Source organism: Podarcis bocagei (assembly GCF_964188305.1).
Source record: "Podarcis bocagei genome assembly, chromosome: 12".
In the NCBI taxonomy this organism is placed as follows: domain Eukaryota; kingdom Metazoa; phylum Chordata; class Lepidosauria; order Squamata; family Lacertidae; genus Podarcis; species Podarcis bocagei.
This window is the reverse complement of record NC_138137.1, coordinates 49,565,333-49,584,388: the sequence shown is the minus strand read 5'-3', so window position 1 is coordinate 49,584,388 and position 19,056 is coordinate 49,565,333. Positions and strand designations below refer to the sequence as shown.

The window sequence follows — 19,056 nt, the reverse complement described above, 5'->3', positions numbered from 1 at the left end:
ATACATTAAAAGCATGTCATTTCAACATTGCCAAATGTGTTGTGTTAGGCCACAATTGTTTAGGTTTAAGATATATGTTGAGTCACCTACATCCATGTGGCATATTCAATTGTCAGTAATAGGATCTTTAGACATTTGAAAATGTATCCTTCACTAAGTGTAACATGGTAACCTACATCCCATTGGTTTGTAATGACATTATCATTACAAAGTCACACATACTGATATTTTTTATTTCAATTATGATTTTATATATACAGATAGAGAGAGAAACAGACAGACAGATCGTTATTAAAAAACAAGGGACCCCTGCAACAAAATGTTCAGTGTACCCCATGCCTAACAGAAGTGCTCCTGTTCAGGATTCTAGCTAGACAACCCTGCTGTTCTCCAGCAGTCCTTTCCATTCCACCTTTTCCAACTGACACTCTACATTCCATGACTTCTGAGCATTCTATGTCCTCACTGGGCTGTCTCCACACCCCCAGTTTGGTTCTTTTAGATTTGGAACTCCCCAAAGTATACTGATATCTTCCTCGTATTTCTGAATGGCCCTGCTATTGTTGTTCTTTTAAAATTATATTTTTATTGTTTTTAATAAAAGTAACAGTACTAAGATGGAAAATAAACATAAAACCGTGTAAACATACAGGAGGAATAATAATATAATAAAGACAACAATGAGGGCACATGGTTTATCCTGGAGCAGCTGTGGAATTATATTATCTGAACAGAGCTACTCATGAGGTTTAGCATTATGTTGAGCGACTGAGTGCTGGTTGACATAAGGTGGGAATGGATACCAGTTCTCAATTAAACTGTCAGTATGTGCTTGTCCAGTGAATGCATTGATTTGTTTCATAAGGTTGTCCATTAAAGCTAATGTCCAGGGCTTTTAATACCATTGGTTAATATTTGGCATATGGTGACTCCTTCAGTACGAATATATTTTGAACCTTGTGACTAGCATGATATAGCTTATATAAGGTTTCTGTAGAGAATGAAATCTTGGCTGTTCTTTAAAATGTTACATAAGTTTGGATTAGGTAAGACAGGTCTATTTAGGAAGATGCTAAATTCTTTTTTAAAAATTTAGTTTTCAGTAGCTTTCAGCCATCTCTCAAGTGTTATCATCTCCCCCATATAAATAAAAATAAAACATCAATTAAGAATATATTACATAATAGAAATACAAAATTCAGAAGCATTAAAACCAAAGGAGTCAGCATAATAATAATAATAATAATAATAATAATAATAATAATAAATGTCTAAAAAGTAAAACACAGGAAGACAAGGCATTTGGTGGACTTCTTTACAGAGAGAATTCCACAACAGTGCCACCACTAAGAAAGTCCTGCCCTTGAAATCCCACAATCAAACATCTTCTAAAGGTATATGCCCGATGGCTGAGCCTCATTAGTCTCAAAGCTTGAATAGGTTCATATAGGCGGTCTTTGAGAAAAACATGTTACTAGACTGTTGAGGGCTTTAGAGGTTAACACAAGCACTTGAAATTGAACCAGAAATGCATTTGTAACCAATGAGCTTTTGTAGGATAGTTGTAATGTGATTAGGGATGTACAAATCTGCCAATTTTAGTTTCTCTCAGTTTCTCATTTTCCCAGTCTTAAGTTCTATTTACCATATTTCTGCATCACTTTGTGAAATTCATCAGCATATTAGTGTGCATTATACATATTTTTCTTCTCATGTTTAAAGCATTTCCCCCTAAATAATGCAATTTGTATGTGATTTTCAGTAATATATGCATTTTTATGTACACTTTCCACAAGTATACACCTTATTGTACACATTGGTTGGTTGGGAATTCAATCAGAGAATTTGGATGTGTGCGAATTCTCAAGGATAGCTGTGTTTAAGTTTGATTACTGTTTCCAGAAGTGTGAATTAAACCATTCCCCACCCCCTCATCATTAAATATTATAAGTTCAACATGCTCCTACCATCATCCTGGTGACAGTATTATTTACCACATGCAGTTTCTAACCTGCTTATAAAAGTTCATTTCAATAGCCTAGCCTGGATACAATTAGTGCATAAATAACTGAGGCCAGATTCTTCTTTTCTAGGTTAGGTCACAGTTAGCAAACCAGCTGAGGCTAGTAAGGTGATCTGTCCACTTCTGCATTCAGGGATAATATTGGGACCAGGAACACACTGAGAATGGGATGCATATCTGCACCCAAAGCAAATACTGAAAAATAGGTCCATTTATTATAGATCACTTTTTGTATTTGTCCTTTCTGGCCATTTAAAAAACATATTTGGTATTTTGCAAAAAAAAAAAAAAAGAAGTTTTAAATCTTTTTACATATCTGTGAAATTCAGTTTATTATTCAAAATGATTTAATAGGCTCTTGTAAAACAATGGCAAGGTAATTGGACTGGTGTTTTAATTTTATATGTATTCTCTTTTGTTAAGTAATTAGATGTCATGAAGAAACAGCTGATTATTAACAAAAGCTTTCAAAATAATGCTACCCTTTTTGTGATAATTGTATTTCCTCTTTAAAAATATGAATTAATCAAACTTCATATCATGCCACTCCAACATAGTCTTCTCCACAGCCCAGTTTGTTTAAATATCTTTAGTCCCATTGAAGTCAATGGTGGAATAAATTGGTTTAAATCCTTGCATATCAGCTTACCTGACTTGTGGATTAGGCTAACATTATCCTAATTTACAGCTGAGTACATTAGAGTATAAAAAGGAATTTGGCTCATCACTCTATTGCTGTTGTGAGAACTTGGCTTAGCGACTTGTACAGTATCATACTGTGTGACAAAACTGGAAAAGAGAATCTCCCACCTGAAACTGTACATTAATTCAAATTAGAGCTAATGTTATCTAGCCATATTAGAAAAAAAGACAACAATGAACAGGAAGTCAACATTAGTGTGAGAAGGCATTTAGTTACTTCTTAGTGATATATTATTTTTATCCAATATTAACTTGTTTGAATTTTTAAAACATTACAAATCAAATTGGTCAAACTGTACACCCATAATTTTATACTAGTTCTTTTGGGGGCTACACTTCAGAAGATTTATGCTCGTATATTATTACTTATTAAGTTAAATACATGATACAGCTAATCTATGTTAGTAATTCCTATTAAGGAAAACTTTAAAGGATGTTATGCACTAAATTTGATATATAGGTCTGAATTTGCAATTAGAATAATCACCTGAAGTTAGTTTTACAGCTTAATGACGTTGTCAAAGTAAACTTTTTTCCTTTAAAAATGAAAAATGTTAGTTTTGTATTTTAAGGTTCATTTTTGCAGCTTTGTTTCTTCAGTTTTCTTTTTCATATCTCTCTCCCTCCAAACTACCATTAACTTATCAATGTACAGCTTCTGACTATAGATGGGTTGTTGTTAAACATGGACATTTAAATTTAAATTATTTCACTTTTTAAAAATGCTTGAATCATGTAGGATAAAAATGCAGTACTTCTAATTAGATGATAAAACATCAAACATGGACTTCCGAATAAAAAATGTCAGGATTAGGTAACAAAACTCAAGAAAATAGTTCACCCTTCTAATTCAGAGGAGAGCTACCCACAGGTTTGCCCTACTATGCCAAGAAGGCATGAACTCCTTCTTCAGAAGTGTTTCTCCCAGACACTAGAGAGACCAGAAGCATCTTGCATATAAACCCAGTTAGTTTCTCACAGATAAGCCCAGTTAGTCAAGCTCTCTTGGAGACATTGAGCTAGCTGAGATGTCAGGCAGCTCAGACACACCAGAGGACATACTGCAGCAGCTCATGGGAAGAGCCTAGGCCCTGCCATACTTCCAACCACAAGCTTATCTGTGCCCCCCATATTTTATTCAAGTTGGCACCCTTGCTTACATGCATGATCCTTCAAATGCAGTGATCTGCATCTCCACCCCCAGTTATCCAGTGTGCCATTTTAAAAATGTTTCACTGTGTTGCTCTTTGGGAAACGTGGTATGGACCTTTTTTGTACACCTTACCCCACTAAGTTGACTGAAAGCCTGGACAAGCTGTGGTCACCACAGTGAACACCCTTGGACCAGGGATGGACTTTGGTCTTTCAAATTTCAGTGGTACCCTGTGTGAAGCCAAAATTTGGCACCTCCTGCCTCTCGTCTTCCATTCTGATAAATTCACTACACCATAGTTCTGACAACCTGCAGCACTCACTAGGCATGGCACTCAATGTGGTAGAACTGGTTGCACCATCTGAAACCTGCTTCTGCTTAGAGGACTCCATGGACCGAAATAAACACTCTTGTTGTTAAGTACCCACTACGAGAGGCTGCAATTGGAGGAAGAAGCCCACCAGCCATACATAAGGCAAGACCAGGCCTGCCCCAACTTTGTGGGTATTATCAAACCTGCATCTCTAGACCTGTCACTCCTCCACTCTGGAAAAGACTTGTATACCATGCTGCATACTAGTAATTGGTTGCAACCCAGCCGCATTTCCCAGTAATGATGTAAACTGCTTCACTGTTTATATCTTAGCTTATAACTTCAGAAATTTTTCTATTATACTGTAGCCACAATAATCTTCTCATGCAAGCCAAATATCCCTACTCATGTAGAAACCTGTAGAAATGTGCCTTTTATCCTACCTCTTTTACTTGGGAGGGTCCTCTATAGATAAACAGATCAACCCTCTTCCAAATAGCCATGCTAACTAGATACAAGATCAAAAAGCTGAGAAGATTATATCTGTAGTTTAATTACGAACTATCAAAGTATTCAAATGTCCATAATCAATTACATATTCATAGAGCAAACAAACCAGAAAAATCCATGTTAGATACATTTTTTCTAGTCATCTTTCATAATAATGCAATGTATTAAAAAAGTTACAGAGCTTGTTACTATAATTTTTTAATCACCATATATTTTACACACTTCTATTGGAGCTTTAATTATTGTACAAAATAAATTTATTATTTGTTTGTAAAGATGAAGATTTTGAATCACATCAGTTGTTTTTCATTGAGAATGTCAAATGTATATTATTATAAGGAATTAATCAAGTTCAAGGACAATGATGTGTATGTATAGAAACATTTTATGATTATATTATTGTTAATAGGTATGTTATTAAACTAATTGTAATATTTAGTAATAGATTTTTCTGCAATGTTTCTAAGGTACTACCATCTGACTTTTCGCTTAAAGTCCTCATATGCACAGATAGACAAATTAGAATTAAACCTATACTGCATAAAACAATAGAACCTATTTCATAAGGATATGGAGAAGATCTTCACAATTCACTTATAACTGTTGTTGAAACAAAGGATGAGATAGTAATTAAGCAAATAGAACAACAAGCTATCCTTAAGGTACAACATGATAGCAAAGAAATTGCAAAAACTGAAGCCAAGTTTAAGGGCATTGACACACTTAAGTAGTGGGCTACCCTGCTTGGATGGAGTGAAAATACATCTGTAGTTCTTACTACAATAGCACTGCCTAAAATGATCTTGGCATAGCCACAAGTAGCAATAGAAATAGTATATATCTAATTAGCTGTATAAAATCAAGCAATGTGATCCTAAATACCACAATGACCTAAGCACCATCCACACAAGATTAAAACAACATTTCTTGATGAACATATCTGAGGTAGGAGTTTCACAACCAGGGTGCCAGCACAGAAAAGGTCTATCTCTAGTAGTAATTCATTTCACTACTGAAGGTGGAGCCACCTGGAGTGGAGCATGCTATGAAGACCTTAACAATTGAGCAGGTTCATACTGAAGCAGATACTCTTTAAGATATCCCATTTTAATTGTATCCATAAAAACACTGGCAGCACTGGTGAGAAGCAAATTGTTCTATCCACCCAGTTAATAGTCTAGCTGCTGTACTTGGCAGCACTTGAAATTTCTGATCAATCTTCATCAGCAGCTGATATATAATGCATTGCAATACTTTAACCTTGATGTTATCAAAACATGGATAATTATGATATGATCATGTTTTTCCAGAAGCGACTGCAGCTGGCTCATCAGTTCATGCTGGTAGAAGGCACTTTTTGACCAGATCATGCCACTTAGCTTGGGCATCCATCTGCAATACATTCTCCAAGCTGCAGACTTCCATTGGGGGGATGCACCCACATTAACAAGCAGAAAGTTTCTACTAGAAACCCAGTAACCTGAGCAACTGAACTGCCTTTCAACATTTTGTTTCAACTGGGCTTAAGTTTATTAGGCCAGTTCATTACTTACTTGTGGTTCTGGACTTAGATTAACTGTTTCAGTTTCCCAAAGACAAATCCAATTTTCTGATACAGTGGTACCTCGTGCTACAAACTTAATTCGTTCCGGAGGTCCGTTCTTAATCTGAAACTGTTCTAAACCTGAGGTGCGCTTTCGCTAATGGGGACTCCCGCTGCTGCCATGCTGCTGGCATGTGATTTCCATTCTCATCTTGGGGCAAAGTTCTCAATCCGAGGTACTACTTCCAGGTTTGCGGAGTTTGTAACCCGAAGTGTTTGTAACCTGAAGCGTTTGTAACACGAGGTACCACTGCATTTGTTCCTTGTAAATCAGTATCCATACTTTTTACTTTTTTGGAATCTCCAGGTAGGACTGGGAAAGATTCCGGTCTGAAACGCCGGAGAATCACTGCCAGTCACTGTACACAGCACTGAACTAGAGGGACTAAGGCAGGAGTCAGCAAACCTTTTCTTTTCTTTTCTTTTCTTTTTGAATAATTTTTATTGAATGGTTTTATGTTACAAAAAACAATACAGCCATACTACCACTAAAGAATGTGAGGGCGATCTGGCTGCGACATCTGTCACCCCATTGATCGCCAGGGTTGATTCGGCTGATCTGGCTGTCTAGGCGGGTGTCCCCTTCCTCCCTCACCGCTCCATGTGCGTCCCTCCCGAAGCTGCGTGCTCGGTGGAAGAGGACGACCATCCCAGATAGAAGGAGTGTACCGTTCTTCTGTCAAGGGTATACAATAGCTGCACTCCCCTGCTAGAACCTCCAAAATAAGCTCAAGGGGTCAGCAAACTTTTTCAGCAGGGGGCCGGTCCACTGTCCCTCAGACCTTGTGGTGGGCCAGGCTATATCTTGATGAAAAAAAATGAACGAATTCCTATGCCCCACAAATAACCCAGAGATGCATTTTAAATAAAAGCACACATTCTACTCATGTAAAAACACCAGGCAGGCCCCACAAATAACCCAGAGATGCATTTTAAATAAAAGGACACATTCTACTCATGTAAAAACATGCTGATTCCCGGACCGTCCACGGGCCAGCTTGAGAAGGCAATTGGGCTGGATCTGGCCCCCGGGCCTTAGTTTGCCTACCCATGGACTAAGGTGTGACTTGGTATAAGGCAGTTTCCTGAGTTCCAAGCCTATGTACACTTGCAGATACTCCCAGGCATGCATGCATAAAAGTCCCATTGAATACACTGGGACACACAACTGAGCAGAAATGCATTGGGTTGGACTGAATGGTCATTTTTGATTGGCTACTGACATCAGTCTCTCCACTGTGAGACTGAAGTTTGTACTAACCATTCTACAGTGCAATTATTTTGTTTGATTTTACTTTTATTTGGGGTCTATAGGGTATAACAGGAGGGGTAGTATCTCTAGTGGGGGACACACCATGCTCCTCCTGAGCTAGTTTGTCCACATTTGGTCTCCCCACCCTACACTCAGTCCTCACCTGCGGCTCCTAGAAGCTATCAGCATGCGACAGTGGCCAAACCCTGGGAAACAGCTTTGATTGGCTAAACCAGGTGAGGGTAGCTGATGGGTCTCAAACTCCCAATGAGTTAGGGTCTTCCCCTGCATACAAAGACAGGCTCCAGCAGATTGAGCAGGCAAGACCAATGGTCAAGAAGGAGGTTTATGTGTTGTAGAAGGAAGTGAGGGGCAGATGGGGCTCATCAACTTGGGAAGGTAGCTCATCTGGAAAAGGAAAGTTCTGATCTTAAACATCCACTGCTTTGCAGGATATATTCAGGAGAAGAGAAGACTAAGAAGTAAACCCTACGCAAATCTGGAGTAGAGTCCCTAAGACAGTTGGGTGATGCCATGTAAGTCTTATTCTAGGAACTCCTGCAGCCAAGTTGGTGCCAAATGTATTGCTCTGATTTCCTTTGGATCATATCAGCAAGGCCAAGAAGGGAGTCTTGTCATTTGGGCATCGCAGCATCTCCATATACACACTGTCCAGGCTTGCTCCTCGGGGAAGTCACTTTGGTGGCAGCATGACTTCACCCCCAGAAGCGCACTCCATTGTCTCTCAAGACAGATGGATGCTGACAACAAATTTTATTTGCAGATTTATATACAGCTTCACAAACAAAAGCTACCAGGAGCAGCATACAAGAAGATAAAATACCAAATATTACAGGCCAAGGAAACCAAAAGCAATAAAAGCATTTTTGCAACTATACAGTTAATAGTCCAAAAAATGACCATACCACGCCTCAGGGAAAGCCTTCTTAAACATAAGATGTTCTCAATAGCCACCTAAATATCCACACACTTTTTAAAAGAGGAAACAGTGGTAGTGAGAGAGAAAACAAGAAAGTGGATGAAAACTGGGGTATTTATAGTATACAAGAGTGTCCCTGGTTTCAACTATGAAATACTGAGTTTGTCCAGGCGTTAGTTAGTGATGCTTTTCTTTTTAATCTAGAATGGCGACCACCCTCCTTAGCCCACTTTCTCTTCCCCAGTCCCATTTTCTCTCCCACAAAGATAGGAAAAAAGGGAACCACGGAAAGCAGAACAATTGAATTTCAATTCAATAATTAATCAAACTTACTTTGCCTTCATGCCGTCGTCTTCCTGAATCCGCTCATTCTGGTGCCAGGGTCAGCCATGGGTCCATTCCTTGCCTCACAACACAGCGCCCTCAGAGTCCTCTGTGTAAAATCCTGTCACATAATCACTTCTTCCATCTCTCCTCTGCATTGTTGTCCTCCTCACACGTATGGCCTCTTCCGCTCTCTCTTATGCTTTCTCTGTTTCTCCCTGCCCTTCCCAAACAGCTACTGCATAGATGAAGAGGAAGTCTGAGGTAAAATGAGAAACTAACGGAAAAGTGGTCTTTACTGTCATTCCCCCCCCCCCATACATGCGTTGTGTATAAATAGTACAGCTGATGGCTTTTGACAGTTGAGGTGTTTTTAGGAATCACTTTTTCTTATGATTGTAGGCTGCTTAAAATTGTTTTTAATATGGTGTTTTAATGCTGCAACCCCGTCCTGGAACCTTAGGGCAAAGGGCAGCTAACAAATGAACCAATGAACGAACAAAATATCTATATCTATATCTATATCTATATCTATATCTATATCTATATCTATATCTATATCTATATCTATATCTATATCTATATCTATATCTATATCTATATCTATATCTATATCTATATCTATATCTATATCTATATCTATATCTATATCTATATCTATATCTATCTATATCTATATCTATATCTATATCTATATCTATATCTATATCTATACCTATATATCTGAGGGGGACATTTATCAGTAACGCCCATGTAAGGCCCTTCTAATGTGAACATACACAGCTTTTTCTATGCAGCTGTAGGAGTCTAGAATGTTCAGCCCAGGCAACCTGGGGAAATTGCCATGGCAACCAACTGCCACAGGTGGTTGGCAGTTAGGTAGCATTAAGGCCCAGGGAAACTACTGGGTCGCAGGCCTTTCTAGAGAGGCAAGGAAGTCAAATGGACAGCTCTCTCTCTCTCTCTCTCTCTCTCTCTCTCTCTCTCTCTCTCTCTCTCTCTCACACACACACACACACACACCCCTGCTCTATCTCCCTGCTGACCAAAGAGGAGAATTCCTGCCACATATTTTCTTTTTCCTCATTGTCCAGTGTAGCCTTCCAAATTCTGTGTGGGACAAGGCTTTGTACCGGGGTTTCAACACTTGATCGGTGAGATTAAATAACTGCAAAACCATGTATGAAAAGGCGACCCCATTTGATCCAGCTTTTTTTTTTTTTTTTAAGTGTAGATGCACTTTGTAAAAAAAAATTCTGCACTTGAAGTATGCTACTGCTGCTGCTTTTTTACAAGGAAATACTGCTGTAGTCATTAGGTGTATGTTTTATAGTTGCACCTGTGATTAATAGATAATAATGTTATTTCACTTGCGTATGGTACTTGCAGGAGTTGAGCTGTAGAGTTTATTGCGGGGATGACATTGTGAATAACTGGACACGCCTATTATGTTATTGCTTATTATTATGAATTGAATTCGCACAACTGTTTTTCTTGCTGATGTTGTTCTTCATGTGCATTGTGTTGTTTATTATGTTACTATGTTGTAAGCTGCCCTGTGTCCTTTTGACAAATGGTGGTATATGCAATTTTTAAAGAAATAAAATTAATAAAAATCAACACAAAAAAATCTCTTGATGGCCTTAGAAGAGGTTTATAACGTTGCTCTACCTGCTAGTAACTCACCACTTCTTCCTGGCGTTGAGAAGCTGATTTCTTTCTTGTACCTTTTCTCTGTATTTCCTTTTCCTTGTTGCTCTTATTCTTTTCTGTTCTCAGTCTGAGAGGAGGAGATATGAGTTGAGTTCATTTTTGGAAAATAAAATAATACCCTGCCCTTTAGTCAAAAGGCTCTGACAGCGGCTTATAAACATAAGTTCTAGGACAGTCACATCTTGTAATCTAAAAAACACACAACACACAAGGAAAATGGAATGGGAGGGAGGAGGAAAAAGCAAGCTGGAACACAGCTGGTAACAACTCCCAGGCCAGGAAAACAGAGCAGCTCCTGCCCAACAACTCTTGGTCAGACATGATATGAGTCATTTTGGGATACATTATTCATCTGAAAAGCATAATAATAACAAAACTTTTGGAACTATTGTTTTTATTTAGATAGACGTGTGATCAATTAACAAATTGTGTCTCCGGGGCAGCTTCTCCTGTTAATCAGAACACATCTGTTCTGCATTGACCGTTTTCCTATTTTATCATGACTCACTCCTTTTACGTCACTTTATGATAACATATTTCAAAAAGTCAGCTCTAAATGCTGTCTAAAAACTTTTGATGTAGCTAGGTGCCAGAACTGGAAAGGCCCCACTGCATAGAGATACGTACTGGACTTCAATTTGGGAAAATATGAAATGGCGCCTCAGATTTCTGAATGAAGCGCTCAGGGACCACCAGAGGGGGAAATAAAGCACTTGGCAGAAGCTTATTAGGATAACGAATTGTGCTTCAGCCTGTTTGATTTTATTATAATTTTGTTGTTGACAATCTTTGAATTGTATTTTGATTTATTATACTGTGATACTGATGTTTGGGTTCTTTGAAAGACAGAAAAGAAGGATATCATCATCATCTTTTCAGCTGTTAAAGGCCTTCTCCTCCATCTTCATCTTTTCCTGCTCCCTCTGTGTCTTTGGTAAGTGCCTTGACAGCAAAGGTCCCTTGTCAGAAACAAGCCAATTGAAGAGGGAACAGAGCCACCTTCAGAAAGCAGACTTGTGCATCTCAAAGCCTGCTGTTTTTCCTTTCTTGGCCTCCAGCAATTGTAAAAACCCTGTAAATTAGGAGAGTTTGTGCCTGTTGGCCAAGGGTAGCCTCCTGGCTTGTTTTCCTTTGTAAACAAACAAACTGGCTTGACCTTTTGCATACCCTGAAAAGTTTTTAAAGTTTAATTAGCTCCACACTAGATATTTAGATATTTTAAATGGGCATAAATTTGCATGCATTAACAAATGAGCAACAACTGTATGAATGAATAAAATGACTGAATGAATTTTCAGTGTCAGACAAAATGTGTTATGCAGCACTGTATTCAAAGGATTCAATTCAGCTGAATGGACTGGATAGAGTCTACTGGCGGGCAGCCTGAAATTCTGATGTAGCCTGTATAGTTGTAATGAGGAAGCATGAACTTTGCCTCTTCACTAAAATAATGAGTATATTTTTAGTGGTAGAGGGTGGGGCACAATTGCATATGTACTTAGAGCCATGGCATTGCTAGATAGGGCAGAGCCAAGGTTGGTTGGCAGAGATTATACCAGTAGTTGCATCATATCGGCACCAATAGAATCACTATAAATGATATCATTCAGAAACAAGCAAGGCAAAAGGAACTTTGACCAAAGTTTGGAAATTTCAGCTTCTGTTGAGAGGTTAGCAAGAGAGTACAGTGGTACCTCGGGTTACAGATGCTTCAGGTTACAGACTTCGCTAACCCAGGAATAGTACCTTGGGTTAAGAACTTTGCTTCAGGATGAGAATAGAAATCGTGTTCTGGTGGTGAGGCAGCAGTGGGAGGCCCCCGTAGCTAAAGTGGTACCTCAGGTTAAGAACAGTTTCAGGTTAAGAACGGACCTCCAGAACGAATTAAGTTCTTAACCTGAGGTACCACAGTATACAGTTAGCAGCTAGCTATCTGGATGTGGAAAAGTCAGCTCCCGTTCCCATTTGACCATGAAACTAACCACATCACGGAACGGCTTTGAGAATAAGAAACAAGAACAGCAAAGTGTTTGCACACTGTGAAATATGCTAGGTACAGAGCAAAGAATAATAATGTAAGTGCACCAAAATTTCAGAAATAAGGAAAACAAGAAGCATGCAACATTTCTTGTTTTAAAAATTGAGCCATATTTATTTATAAACTTTGTTTGAGTCTGTGAGACTTAGGATGACAGTACTGCACCCTGATGACTTTAAATACATATCCATACAGGGGGCCAGTCTGCATGTGTGTGTGTGTTTTTAAATCATTTCTGGTAGATGCTGACTTCCCATGACCCACATGGAAGTCTGTCTCTCAGGTAATAGTAATATTTTAGGTTTGAGCCTTCCCTACAGATGTGCACAGCGCTCCTTTATGTATGATGGGAGGGGTAAGAAGGGAGGTCATTGGCTGGAAACTCCCATTCACAGAACAGCACACACACACACGAGAGAGCGAGCGCTTTTTTGTGATAGTCTCCATCACCTTTTTTGTGCTGGCACCTTTTATCAATATATGACTCCTCATTTTTTACTATTAAAAAATATCAATCTTCAGAAAGTTCCAATCACTTCACATGTATTATGCAGGGACACTGTCTTTTTTCCTGGATTCTGGGGTCCTAAGCTGTAATCAGATGCATAATAGGCAGAAATACAATAGATTGAAAGACTGAAGGTTGGGGAAACCTTTCCCGGTCTGAAGTGCCTTTAGCTGTTGATATGCTGCTGGTCAGACAGCAAAAGTGCTCTGTTTGAAGGTGACAACCCTATCCAAAGGATGAGAGCATTGCACTGTATCCTACGTGCTACAGGAGCATGTCAGGTGCAGGCAATAGCCAGAAATGTGCTGAAGACCAACAAGTGGTGCAGGGCAAATGAATGCAGAGCATCCAAAAGAACCTGAATACAGGTAGATCCATTTGTTCACATTTGATTTATTAATTATTAATAAAAAGTAACTTTCATTTTGTATATATATATTTATAAAATATAAAAATAAGAGCCTAGTTCCTATCAGTTATCCTAGTGCTCTGCAAGATGTTGTCAGAACTCTGGAAGGCAGGAAGCAAGCAGACTAGGGAGCAAGCAATTGGGTCAAATATTATTCCAAGCTTTTATTTATTTATCTATCTATTTAGATAATTTGCAGAAGCCACAGGACAGTTTCTAACAGGCACATTGTTTTTTTAAAAAACTCACAAAATAACCCAATCCTTAAAAACACATAAACAAATCACTAAACATAGTTATTAATGGCAGTGGTGGCAGCAATAAGGTCCCATCTCCCCCTACACCTGCTGGAAAAGATTACCATAATCTTAACTAGCTAACTAAAGCTATAAAGAGACAGGGCCAAATGCATCATAATTCCACATATTCCATTTATATTATGTCCTTCTTTCAAGGAGCTCAGGGAAACACACATAGTTCTTCCTTTACGCCTCATTTTATCCTCTAACAGCTCTGGCTCAGCCCAGACCAGTAAACTTCGTTGATGAATTAGATCAGGGGTCAGCAACCTTTTTCAGCCGTGGGCCGGTCCACCGTCCCTCAGACCATGTGGTGGGCCAGACTATATTTTGAAAACAACAACAACAACAAATTCCTATGCCCCACCAATAACCCAGAGATGCATTTTAAATAAAAGGACACATTCTACTCATGTAAAAAAATGCTGATTCCCGGGCTGTCCGCGGGCCAGACTGAGAAGGCAATTGGGCCACATCCGGCCCCCAGGCCTTAGGTTGCCTACCCCTGAATTAAATTGAACCCAAGTCACACTTGGCCAGTGTTTTAACCCATGCATTATTGCCCTTCAGGTTTTATGGGAGTTCCATTAGCTCCAGCCAGCATGGCCAATGGTTAGGGATTGTAATTCAACAGCCTAGTCTAGAGGGATGCAAGTTGGCATTTCCGTTCTAACCTATATACCATACTGGCTCTTTTAGCTTTCCCTTATATCTCTTTTACTTGTGGAGTTAGAAACTTACTTTTTATGTTTAATGGAAGATGGAACATTCAGGAATATTCCCTCCTCCTTCCCCGAGGCTACAGCCTTGTTCAAATGATCAGTTATAATTCATAGTAAAAACGCTTTCTCACTTGGAAGCTACTGCCAGATGACAAGGATGAAGGTCATCTGAAACCACTCCCAACTGAAGTGTGTGTAAATATAATGCAGGATTTATGGGTCTACACTGGCACCCACAGCTTTGATCTATCTCTGTCTATAATTCATTCGCACCAGTTTCTACATTTATAAAAAAAAGTTCTTGGCAATAATATTTCATCTGTCGATTTCATAACGGTACAGTAGTAGCCATAATTAAATGCAGTCCTGTAGCTGCTGTCTCATCAGAGCCACACTCAGCGGAACTTACTATTTCCGTGCTCTGCACTGTGATGTTGGTAGCCTAAAATCAAATTAATTTCTTTTCCTCCCCTGCTCACATTTCAAGGCAAACTCATGTCTGAGGTAGCCTTCACTATCATCCCTAGATCTTTACCAGCAGTACTGCATCTCCATGTTTATTATTAGCATTATCACAGATTGAAAATGTGGTTTTAGATTATTATTTTCATGTTATCCCCCCACTCCCCCTAACCAGAATCTAACCCCCCCCATCTCTTCATATTCTCAGTCTCTTTGAAGTATATTAACAGTTCCCCCCTCTAGTATCAGTGATGCCTGGAATTTTTTCCCATTTGGTATTGTCTGTTTCATTAACAGTAATTATTTACTTCCTTCTTGGCTGAATAAACAGGAATAAGCAAGAAGAGAGGTCCAGGTCTCACGTGCAACACTGCCCAGTGTGGTACCCTGGGCAAAGAAAATGGGGCAGACACATCTGCTGCCAGCTTAGAGGTGATGAACACATTTTTGAAGAGGTTCCCCCTTTGAACAGAGAAACTGAACTGTGTGGAATTTGTCTCTTTTCCAAAACTATGATTCTGTGATTGTCTCTTACAATCACTATAAAACAATTTATTGATATCATATATAGACTGCCTTTTTGGGCATAGCCCTCCCAAGGAGGTATATAATGTCTCTACACACACACACGGGGAAAAAATGGCGGCAGCATTCACAATAATTTAAAACAGAAGTCAGTTAAAACAATTATTTTTATTTTTTAAAAAGCAGACACGAATATAAATCACAGCACAGCTAACTTCCTAACAGAATAGCTCAGTTAGGGGTTGGGGGTGGGGCAGAACCTCAATTAGTTAAGTATTTTTATTGATTTACTTGATCTAGGAGGGGTGGGGCAGCCATGGCCCATGGCCCAGTTTAGGAGAAAATGAGTCTGGAAAAGGTGGGTTTTCAGACCCATTAAAAAACCCTTTGGATGTTATGGACTACAATTTTTATCAACCCCGGCCTGCTCAACTATGTGGGCAGGAGCTGTTGGTAGTTGTAGCCCAAAACATCTGAAGGACACCTCTGTGAGGAGTGAGTTCCACAGTCTGGAATTTCCACATAAAAGGCCCTGTCTCCTGCGCCCAACAGGTGTATTTACCTAATCACTGGGCATGCATGTGGGCTTTTGATGTAGACCTTAATACCCACCTCAGGCTCCTATGCATGTCGGCAGTCCTTCAAACAGCAGTTTAAATGCCCTGTGCTCTCTTCAGATGGCTCACAGTGGCTGTGGAAATGAGAGGTACATATTGCGTCCCTTTCCAAACACTGCAGGACCCTTACTTGCTGTTGCTGTACACCTCTGTGGCTGGAAGTCTTTCCCTCGTTCCCCTTGGCTCAAACAGAAGAACCTTCTTCCAGAAGAGAGCCTTGTGGCTTTGTGTTTCCCCAGTCCATGAAAGTGATGAGCGATTTCACTCTACAATGACCAAGCTCCCTATTCCTTCTCTGTGTCTCCTGCCCACGTCTGCCTGGCTACTGTCCCTATCTAGAATACCTGGGTTGGCCACCTCCACCCTTCTCTTTGGCTCCTTGGGTCCTTTTAACAGTGCTGCACTCCTTCTTGTAAGTACCCGTTCCCCAACTTCATCCTTACTGATATTAGGAGGATCTGATCTTGCTCCCAGGTCAGGCCCTTCCCCCTGTTCATCCATGGGATGCTATTTTCAGGCAGCAATGGCTAGAAAATGCCCCTCAGCTGCAAAAGTAGTTTATCTGGAAGTAGGGAGTGTGGCGTTTGTCCGTTTGTTTGAAAATGTCTGTACAGGGGGGAGAGAAAGAGTTAAAATGTAGACCAATAGGAAAGCTGGAGCCTACCTGTTTATAAAAGGGCTTAGCCCGAGGTTTGGGTGTTGGTAGTTGGTTGGTTTTAGTGGGTTGGTTGGTTGGGAAAGGCAGTTGGAAAAGCAGTTGGCAGGCAGTTGGAAATAGAGAGACAGTTGGTGCAGTGGGTTCTTGTGTGAGCGGAGGTAGAAGAGTTAGAGACAGGATAAAAATAAGACTAAGAAGGTAAAGACATCAAAACTGCATTTGAATGCAGTTAAAGTTTATTTGTGTCTGCAATAAACTACACTCTTCTTTGTTAACTTGAGAACCTGACTGAGACTAAGTGATTTACCGGGGAGGACCTGGTTGGTGGCAGCGGATTAGTGGTGGATGGGTCAATAGTCTGTGAGATGACTGGGGGCTCCATCCAAACGCCACAGGGACAAGTGGGTTCATCAAATCATTGAGTTGGAAGGGACCCCAAGAGTCATCTAGTCCAACTTCCTGCAATGCCGGAATCTCAGCTAAACCATACATGACAGATGGCCATCCAACCTTTGCTTAAAAACCTCCAAGGAAGGAGAGTCGACCACTTCCTGAGGGAGTCCATTTCACTTTCAAACAGCTTGCACTGTCAGAAAGTTTTTCCTGATGTTTAGTTGGAATCTCCTTTCTTGTAAGCTCCCTTGAGCTGACAGAGTTTCGTCATTCTGCAGCTCTCCAGGCCATAATGACAATGCCTTGCACAATACAGTGGTACCTCGGGTTACATACGCTTCAGGTTACATACGCTTCAGGTTACAGACTCCGCTAACCCAGAAATAGTGCTTCAGGTTAAGAACTTTGCTTCAGGATGAGAACAGAAATCGTGCTCCGGCAGCGCGGCAGCAGCAGGAGGCCCCATTAGCTAAAGTGCTTCAGGTTAAGTACAGTTTCAGGTTAAGTACTGACCTCCAGAATGAATTAAGTACTTAACCCGAGGTACCACTGTACAATAATCCACAGTCAGTTATATAGTGGCAAGAATATGAGCAACTGTAAAATAAGGAATTTTGTGTAGAAATCCATATATCTATATCTATCTATGCATCTAGATGTTGTTATCAATAGAAATTACATACTGTAGTAATATTTTTCCGGGATATTCATACATTTGACAGGAATATGAACTTTGCAAACATGGCCTGCTTCTATCCAGTCAGCAGCAACATCACTGTGGCTTGCACAGAAGCGGTGCTCACTGGACTGTCCTCACCCAAAGCAAGCTTTGCGTTCAGTAAATTCAAAGCATTTTCCTTGGCGGCTGGTTTCTTACTCTTACATCCATCCAAGCAGGTGACAAAAAATAGGCAATTTGACCTAGCTGTTCAGTGGCAACCATCAAGCACAGCCTGCTTTTTGAATAATAAACTCTGCTCAACAAGAGATACATAGTTTAACTATTATTCACAGGAATTAACTGGAAAGTAATTTTGAATAATGAATACATGAGAGACAGTTTCCCTTGCAACTGCTACGCATATGATCTGAAAATGCGAAATGGGCTGAATACACAAACTGAGTATTCCTGTTAAACCAAATGCACAAATCAACATTATCATCAATTGTCTTGATTTCTTCCAGTTCCAGCTGCAATACTTGATTTTTACAGCTAAAGCCCAACGTTCCCTAGTTCGGCCTTTTCAGGTTTAATTAAAGAAAATCAAAATTCTCAGATCTTTAAACAGTCCCTTATGAAATTGGGCTGGCCAGCTCTATTTTTAAAAAGAACTGCAGCTTAATTATACTTTGTTTAAGAAATCCTTTCTGCCGCACCCAACACTCACATATTAGACAGCAACCCTCATACTCAATCACTTAATTTCAGCATGTACTCATACATACATAGTAAGGATGTATGTTTAGAACTACCTCTTGTATTTTGGACAATACTTGTCAAAACTTGCTTGTTATATACCTAAACATTAAAGACAGCAATTCTTATATACAATAAGTTCATTTCATCTATCTATCTAGATATCTAGAAATACACATCCACAAAATATAAGAATCCATATTTAGAATTACCTCTTGTTCTTTGGACAATGCCTTTTGATAACTTACTTTTAATAAACTTGAACATTAAGGCAAGTAGTATTACTGTTGCCTACAGATTTCTCATTTGACTGAAATATGCTTCTTCTACCCCTTTTTTGTTGAACTACGTCTGACTTTTATCATCAGCATCCACCAAAGGGATTTATTTTTTTAAAAAATGTTATTCTCAACTTTGATGGTTTAATCCCTTACTTTCAGAAATCACTGTGATTTGAAACATTATACTGTTTTCT

At 39.5% G+C, this 19,056-nt stretch overlaps 2 long non-coding RNA genes across 3 annotated transcripts in view; one reads left to right on the top strand and one right to left on the bottom strand.

Annotated features, from left to right (window-relative positions):
- LOC308569778 overlaps positions 1-9,058 on the bottom strand; it is a 94,827-nt gene extending 85,769 nt beyond the window's left edge. The window contains exon 1 of the long non-coding RNA XR_014000844.1: positions 8,830-9,058. This is a non-coding gene — a long non-coding RNA (uncharacterized lncRNA). The remainder of the gene's footprint in view (positions 1-8,829) is intronic.
- On the top strand, positions 9,055-16,720 carry LOC308569753. Of its 2 annotated transcripts, none has more exons than XR_014000807.1 (3): positions 9,055-9,974; positions 11,383-11,467; positions 15,303-16,720. It is a non-coding gene; the product is annotated as an uncharacterized lncRNA (long non-coding RNA). The 2 variants fall into 2 exon arrangements; XR_014000808.1 differs by having other exon boundaries at positions 11,379-11,467.
- Positions 16,721-19,056: the final 2,336 nt, after the last annotated feature.